Genomic DNA, 9,179 nt, shown 5'->3' with positions numbered 1-9,179 from the left:
ACAAAAATTCTGTGTTTAAATGCTAAATAGTGTAATTAAATGAAATTTAGATCTTCTTCATATAAACAGTGCTGTATTTCTGATTTGACACGCTTATTATTATATTTATTATCATTCATTTGTATAATAATTTTGAAATGTAAATAGGTAAAACAAACAATAATTTTGCAACAGAAATTGAGAAATAGCTGGAATTCTGTTTTGATTCTCTAAATTTAGAGTTTTGAATTTGTTTTGTAAAACAAATGCTTTATAAGTTTTATGGTTGTTTGTCATCTAAAAATATTGTTTTCAATTTTTAGATTTTTAATAAATTTTTCGGTATTCAATGCAAGGCTAAAAAATTTAGGTATACATAAAATTATGAAAGATATATTTAGGTTTGTTTATTTCAGCATTGAATGAACAGTTCATTGATGCTTATTTTCTTTGTGTAGTAATCCAGAAATCCCCCCCCCTCAAGAAGAGTTTTTCTCCCCACTTAAACTACAGGGCAGGATTTGAATAACTGCAAATAACTCCAATTTTGGAAGGGATAGGTAGCAACTGTTATCCTAGTCCACTTCCGACTGTCAATGCACCTTCTCTGTTTCTGACTAAATTCTGGAAGCATTTTTCAGGATGTTGGAATATAGGTCATGTTCATCCATCCATGATACAGGGTAATGAATGGAATTGCAATCTATATGAAAAAATCTGAACAAAAAATTCAATTTATTTCAATCAAGGGGTTTTTTTTTCCACAAACATTCACTTCACAAATAGTATAAAAGAAAATAAATTACAAGCATCAGTATATTTTGCCCTGTCTAATCGAAACTCCCTAATTGAGTAGATGGGAATAAAGCCTATAACAAAATTTATTTTCTTTATGCTTATAAGTGACTGAAATTTTTTATTAAACTTGTGTTTTGTCCATAGTTATTAGTTTTAGGAAATGATACTTTGGAGCAAAGAATTTTTAAAAATTTGATAATAATAATCACATTTTGAACATGTGAATATTTTAAAGTTACGTTGCATTTCAGAAAACACAAAGATTAATCTTTGCTTATCTTGTTACTTAAGCAGTTATTGACAATAATAGTTTGTCCCAAAATCTATAAAAACTACAAATTCTGTTTTGGTACCTTGAATTTGGTTTTAATTGCCTCATTGAGAAAAATGTCTTTGTTTTCTCTCTTTTTTTTTTTTTTTTTTTGTGTAAAAATGTTACAAATTCTATGTTTGAAATAAAGTTTACAGATGTAACAACACCAAAAAAATAAATTGAACATTAGAGACTTTTGTTGTAATCTTAATGTGGTAATGACCTGAACTGTTAGTATGGAATGAATGAGTTTTCTTCATGCTAAGTTGTATTTAAAATCTCTGTCAAAATTAAATGTAAACATTGCTTTTCCACGAACATTGAAAATAAGTACAAGTCCTCTACTGCTGCTGGGAATGATTTTTTCTTTGTTTTCTTTATAATATTGTTTTGATTTGAAAATATTGTTCAAAATGTAAGTAATAGATGCATGATGTGATGCAGAGAAATAAATAAATAACAATAGATACATTTGTTTCTTATTCATATGAGTTGAAAATAAGTAATGTTTCAAATTACACCCCCTCAACTCCTCAATTTATTTCTGAATATTTCTATCTACATCAAATTAAAGTAATAATTTTCAACTTTATTCAAATTAATATTTTAACCAAGAGTGAAACTGAAACCACCACTGAACCACTAAAATATTTAGATGTTCTTGGTATTCTTTCTTTCTTTTTTTTTGGGGGGGAGGGGGGGAGGGGTTACCTCGTTTTGACCATCTACCTATTTCTAGTATTGAACTTTCAAATTTTCCTTTGCATATTTATCTTTCAAATTTTTAATTTAATCTTTAACTTAATCACATTTAAATCAGAAAATTGTACAGGGTAAACTTAAACATGCAATTTTAATTAGTATTTATTTTAATAGCAAACCATTTTAATTAGTGATATTGCTTTTTAGATGGTTACAGGAAATATTTTTAGATTTAAAACTCTTTACAACGTTTGCCTTTCCGAAACAAAAACAAGCAATTTCTAATGTGCATTATCTGTCGTTCATTTATTTATTTTCATTTTTTTACCTTTTTTTATCTCTTTATTTATTTTGAATCAATTAAATTCTAACACATGGAGGTAAGAATTCACATGCTGCGAACCAAAAAAAAAAATTATTACAAAAAAAAAATGTCGGCAGATTTAAATGGATATATTTTTGCTGAAATTAAAAAATAATAAATTATTCCTTAGTTTTAACTGTAAAAGGCATGTGACAGCAAAGTTGCACTTTTTGAAGATTAGCCCATAAGTGACTGAAGTTTTTAGTTAAACTAATGTTTTCTTTTTCGGTTGAAAATGCTGAAAATTTTGTGTTTTAAATGAAGTTTATAGATACAATAACACCAAAAAGTAAATTGAACAACAGAGATCTATGTTGTTTACAACAACAACAAGATTACAACAATAAGATCATGCTATTGATCTGAAAACTTAGCATGAAGTAAATGAGTTTTCCTCATGCTAAATAGTTTTCAATTTTTAATTTTTGCTTTGTCATAAAAATTCAAAATAAGTACAAGTCCTTTTTTGGTTCTCTGAATTGTTTTAATTTTGTTTCATTAAAAAAATGTCTACTATCTAACTACTTTTCATTCTAGTATTGTTTTGGTATAAAAATGTTGTTGAAAATTTTAAATAATAGATGGTGTACTTTCAAGAAATAAATATAAAATAATGGAGACATCTGTTTCTTATGCAGAACCCCCCCCCCCCCTCCTTAACTTCCCAGTTTATTTCTGAATATTTCTATCTGCATCTAGTTTCAAATAAAAATGACCTCTGATTAATATAATTTCAGTTTTCAACTTTATACAAATTAATCTATTAACTAGGTGTGCCCACTAAACCATTAAAATATTCTGAGGTTCTTAATCTTTTTTTTTTTTTTTTTTGGAGTGGGTTGGGGCGAGATAGGATCCCCGCAGTGTGGGGTGCCCCACGTCTTAAGGGGTCCAACGGCCTCTGAAATTAAAGAAAAAAATTGAAAAAAACCTAGCACTAAGACTTTTTTAACGTTACAAATATACACTGATGGCCTCTGGGGAGGGGCTATACAGATTTTGTTGCAGGGAGGCCTAAAATGCATAGATCCTGGCCTGGATAGGATACCTTGTTTTAAGCTTCTACATATTTCTAGTATTACTCTTGCAAACTTTCCTTTGCATATACATGGGTGCCACACCCCTAACAGCCCCCCCCCCCATAGGTGGGCATCCCAGGCATATATTTCCTTTCGGAATTTTTTAGCTAATGCTAAACTTTGTTCCATTTAAATCAGAAAATTGTATATTTTTCCTTTTATAGAAAAAAAAATAAATAAGTAATGCTTTTGATATTAATACAAGAAATATTTCTATGTTCAAAAATCTTTATAAAGCTTAATTTAATGTAGCAAAAACAAGCAATTTTTTATGTTCGTTATTTGTTGCTTATTTATTTATTTTCATTTTCTTAATCAGTCTTTATTCTTTCATTCATTTTGAATCAATTAAAATTATAATATAATTTTCGTTGTCTCGGAATCTTTTGATTAATTTAAAATTGATCGTATCAAAGAGAATAAGGTTTAAGAAAAAAAAAAATCTGCTCTTAATTCTTAACACAGGGCCATTTTGTCTTTTTTTAATGTTTGAATCAAAATCGAGCGTTTCACTTATTGAACAGCATGCATTTTCGAATCCGCGTGCTTACATCCTTCAGAACCCGTTTCAGCCACTCTTTCGCTCCCGTTTGGGACTATTTTTTTAAATGAAACTCGAAAGCGAGCAAGGAGCCAATCTTGCAGCTCGGCGGCAACCCTATCTTCCCCCTGTAACCGGTTACGCTTTCCGAGCATGGCTGTTGTCGCAACTCCAAAAACTACGTTTTCATGTAGGGACTCTAGTTACTTTCAGTCAGGGTTGCCAACTTAGGGGTTTCCCCCTAAATTTAGGGGGAAAATTTTAGAATGGGGATTTTTTAAGGGGGATAAAATTTTTAGGGGTAAATTTAGGGGTTTAAATTTTAGGGTTTTATTAGGTAAAAACGTTCTTCTTTTACCTATGAAAATGCTATTTTTCGATTGTTTCATGCATTTTTTATACTTAAGTATACTTTTTGAGTCTTTTAACCATTGGTTTTGATCAGAAATGATATAAAAATGAGTTTATTCCACTCAGCAACGAAAAATAGCAATGGTCACGTGATCTTTTAATCCCATGTGTGGCGTCACAGTTAAAAGATCACGTGACTTTCTGACGTCATTTAGATGTTTTTAGAGTTGAGTTTAGGGCAACCCCGCTTTCAGTTTCCACTATTTTTACTTCGGAACTCCAGCGCTCGAATACGCTACCTTGCGGTGATTTACAAAACTGCCGATGGAACTAAAACATTGCCACGTTGCGTTCCACGTGTGTCTGTTGACGTAAACACAGGCAGTTTGTTGAGTGGCGTAGCCAGGATTCTGATTCGGGGGGGGGGGGGGCCCAGGCGATTTTATCAATGTACTACCAAATTAACTATTTTTCATTAAATCGCGAATTACGTTATTAAAAATAGACTTCATCATGCATTATGCGCATTATAGATTATTACTAATAATTCATTAAAAATCAATAAAAATTAATTGCACCCATATTTGTGGTGCTGGATATTTTCGATGATAAATAACATCAAGATTAATGTAAAGTATGTGGTTTCACATACACAGGCCCGGATTAAGCCAACGCGGGGCCCGTAGCAAATGTTTTCAAGGGGCCCTCGTTTTTACATGATATAGTAAAAAATTGTGCACTTCTTCATGGATACGGGATATGGATTTATAACACGCATGAATACATAAATATGGATATGATTTTAGAGCTTTACGAGGGTTATAACCCTTTTTCGACTTATATTGCCCCTCGTCTTTCCCATCACTACATGTTTTTAGCTTTAAATTCCAAAAACGCAATTTTTGAACGATATATATAAAAAAAGGGGGGGTCAGGTTCGGGGGCTTGCCCCCGGAAAATTTTTGATATTTCAATTCTGAAAACTCATTTTTAACGACTTCTGATGACATTTGGAAGAGAGAAGGTTCAGAGTTCTTTATTCGGAGATTTTTTGAAACTGAAGTTAAAAAACGCGATTGCATCCCATCTTAGGTAAAATTAAAGGGAAAAATTTGGATTTACAGCGACACTCCTCATGCAATTTTTAAAATTGAAATCTTAAAGAAAACTGTTGATTATCTTTAATGATGTTGTAGAGAGAGAGAGGGGTGTCCAAGGAAGCCCCATTGGAAAATTTTCAAATTTATTACCCATTATTAATCTAAAAACACAGTTTTAGGTAGAACATTTTTAGACTCTAAAATGGTAATTTTATACGATTTTTGCTGAGTTTGGGGCGGGGTGGGGAGTTCACGAAAGTCATCCCCTGGAGATTTCTTGAAATCGAAGTGTTGAAAACGTGATTGTAGACCATCGCTGGTTACGTTTGTATGGGATGGAGTTCAGGCACTCTCCAACGCAACCCGGAAAATTTACAAAATTGATGCCTTAAAAGTACATTTTAGCCCATCGTTAACAATGCTGGAGGGAGAGAGGTACAATCCCAAAGAAATTTTTTGAAATTATAGTCCAAAATACGCATTTTTAGACCACCTTAGATGATGTTATAGGAAGGGATCGAGCTTTGGATTTCACCCGTGGACATTTTTCAAAACTTGAAGTTCCAGAAAGCAGTTTTAGCGGGTTTTCGATTATGTTCAATAATTTTATCCCTGAAATTTTCTGAAATTTAAGTTCGAATAAAAAATTTTCAGCTTCCTTTGGTGATGCAAAAGAAATGCGTTTGGTTCGGGGCATTGGCAGCAGCTTTTTAGTTCCCTCCCACTCAGAGGAAAATAGTTAAAAACGAGATTTAAAGTCTTTCTTCCACGCACAATTATTTTAGTTCTTCAACAAATTATACTCTATTAACAATTTATTTATTTTGCCCAGCATACGTGTAAACATTCAAAGAATCTTTTCTTCTCTTATGTCATGATCTCTTAATTTTGCTCCTTGTAGTGTCGCGGGCGGCAATTTTTGAGGGCGACAAACTGACATGAAGTTAAGCGAGCAAAGAGTTTAGGATGACTAATTATTACCTTTTCAGGACACCAATTTCGAAAGCTTTAAGACGAAAGACACTTTCAAACATTTTCTGGATGGTAAACCTTTCCTCCTTGTCTAATATCGCCCCAACGACTGTTTTTAGGATTTGTGCTTGGGGAATTTCAAAATCCTCCTTCTCCTGCGTTCCCCCCAAAAAATTGCTTAAAATTGCATTTTAGGCACTAAATTTCGAAGAGAATCCTTGAACCGTCTCGATTTAAAAAAAAATTATAGCCACCTATTTCCCTAGCTTATCCATATTCGGAGGAAATGATCCAAACCACCACTCTTTACCTTAAGTTAGAACTAAAGATAGCATGCGTCTTGAAGATTCCAGTTTCCAACATTTTGTAAAGCAAATCCGTATCCCCCCCCCCTCCCAAAGATAGCCCGATAACATTTCCAGTGATAATCCAAAATCGCGATTTGAAAATTTAAGTTAGAATTTTTTCCGGCTCCTCATCTCTTTCTCTAAACTTCTCACATAGCTTGAAACTTTGTTTTCAGCTATATTATAGGTAGATCCCTCAAACCCTTTCTTCCCAAAGATAGCTTGAAATTGACTTCAGTTTTGAACACAATTTCAGGAAAGAACCCCATCCTCTTTCCTCTACTCTAATCAAACAGCCTAAATTTGCTTTTTTTAGGCTTGAACAGCTGAAAGTTTCAGGAAGGATCCCTAAATCCCTTAAATTTAATAAAATACTTTTTGAAAAAAAAAAAAAAAAAATCTAAGAGAAAACTTTATTATCCGTTCTAATAAAACTACCAAACATTGCCTAAAATTGTAATTTTTAGGTCAGTTTTTAAAATTTTCTAACCCAACTGAGCTTTTTCTCCTAGCACTAAGAAAGATTAACTAAAATTGCGTTTTAAAACTTCAATTAAGAGAAATTTCTGGAAAGCAATCAGCGATATCCCCCACATCCCCTTCGTGCTTCCTCTGACGTGACTAAAGATAGTGTTACCTACCGTCTCTAAATAACGCAAAAAGCCCCCCCCCCCCCCACCTTCCTTTCTGCACCAATGATACTGGTCAGCATGGTATTATTCCATAACGAGTCTGCGCTTTAATGAAAAATATAAAAATTTTCATTTGCTTGAATATTTAGATTTTTTATAATATATAATATTTATATTTTTTTGTGTGTGTTCCATAAAATTGTTTAAAATCATTTTCATCATGCATTAAATAAAAACTATATTCATGAGTATGTACCCTTGATCAATTGAAACAAGATTCGGATCAAAATTAAATAGTTTAGTTTACTAAGGAAATATCGAGAAGGCTTCATTCAGCAGTTCATTTTTTTTTTAAATAATTATTCTTAGAATCCTGTAAGAGATCTAAAGAAAACTTTAGATTTGATATCTAAATTGAAATCTAAAGAAACTAATCTTTCTATTTATCTCTTTAGTTAGAAGAGAGCTGACGAAGAAGGAAGCTACGTAAAATAATATTTGTTTAAAAACTAAAATAAACAGAACAGGGGCTATTATCAGTGGCGTAGCTAGACCCGACTTTCGGGGGGGGGTTACTTCTTATATATATATATATATATATATATATATATATATATATATATATATATATATATATATATATATATATATATATATATATATATATATATATATATATATATATATATATGTGTGTATAATCGCTTGGAATTTTTCCCTTTTCTTCTTTTTTTTTTCTTTCTCTTCTCTCTTCTTTCTCTCTCTCTCTCTTTTTTTTTTTTTGAGACTAACTTTTCGGGGGGGGGTTTGTCCCCAAACCCCCCCCCCCCCTTAGCTACGCCCCTGGCTATTATGTACCATTAATTACTTCGCTGTTAGTGTAGAATTGGTAAAATATATTTCGAAGAATTTTATGATGCTTAAGAAAAATATTTAGACGTATTTAAATAAAATTTAGGGAAAAGAAACTCACATTAAACTGAATTATAAATATTATGTAATACGTTAATGAATTCTTTTGTTCGTCACTAAATTGTTTTGTCTGAAGTTTTCTCACTCCACTTCCCCAGTAAAAAAAAATAACTGTTTGGTCAAATGTGCAGCTCTATTCATTTTTATTTGAATTGTCGTATGGTTTGTAAAAAAAAAAAAAAAATGTGTTTGTTTTTAAATCTGAAAGGTAATTCAATTATTGAATAGTAAAGCTAACTAGAATTATTAGCTAAACCTAATTTTCATTTTTGGTACGTTAAACTATTGTATGGCTTCACATCTGCCAGAAAAAAAATTTTGTGTCAATCAACCAATTTTTTTACTTATTCTATTTTTTTTTAGTTTATATAAATTTTGAGTAATGCGGTATCGGCAGTAGCAAAATTAGTTACTTGTTAAAACAATACTTAAAAAAAAAAAGTCATTTCGTCGACTATTTGCAAATAAGGAGTACAAAAATTGTGAACTTAGAGGGACAAAACCAAACTCTCATTCTTAAGAATGAAATATCATAAAATAATTAAATTCAAAATAAATAAATAAATAAAAAACTAAATAATTATTAACAGTCGTTTTTTTTTAAATTAAAGAATCTTTTTCCTTATCCTCAAGCATAACTACAAAATGTTTTATTCGTGACAATCTTGATGGGATATGCATTTTTCAATGTAAAAGTAGCTAAAACAATAAATCTCCTCTCGAAATTTAACATATGATTTTGTTCTTGAAACCAAATCCCCCCTAACCCCTTCTTTTTTAAGAATAACAGCAATAAATATGAAATAAAAAGTTAGCAGTTCATAAAATATTGCAGGATAATTTACCTCATTTATTTGTAGAATCCATCAAAAATTTCTCTTTGTGCACACTTTGTCCTTCTGAACTGAAAGAGAACTTGAACGTACAGTGGAATCAAAAATAAAACTTGTGTTTGAGTAGAGAACCGAAAACGGACTGATTCTTATCCCACTGCATCCAAATAAATTTCTGCCTTCCGTTATTGTAAAG

This window comes from Uloborus diversus, chromosome 5, assembly GCF_026930045.1.
Source record: "Uloborus diversus isolate 005 chromosome 5, Udiv.v.3.1, whole genome shotgun sequence".
NCBI lineage: Eukaryota > Metazoa > Arthropoda > Arachnida > Araneae > Uloboridae > Uloborus > Uloborus diversus.
This window is presented reverse-complemented; position numbering follows the sequence as displayed.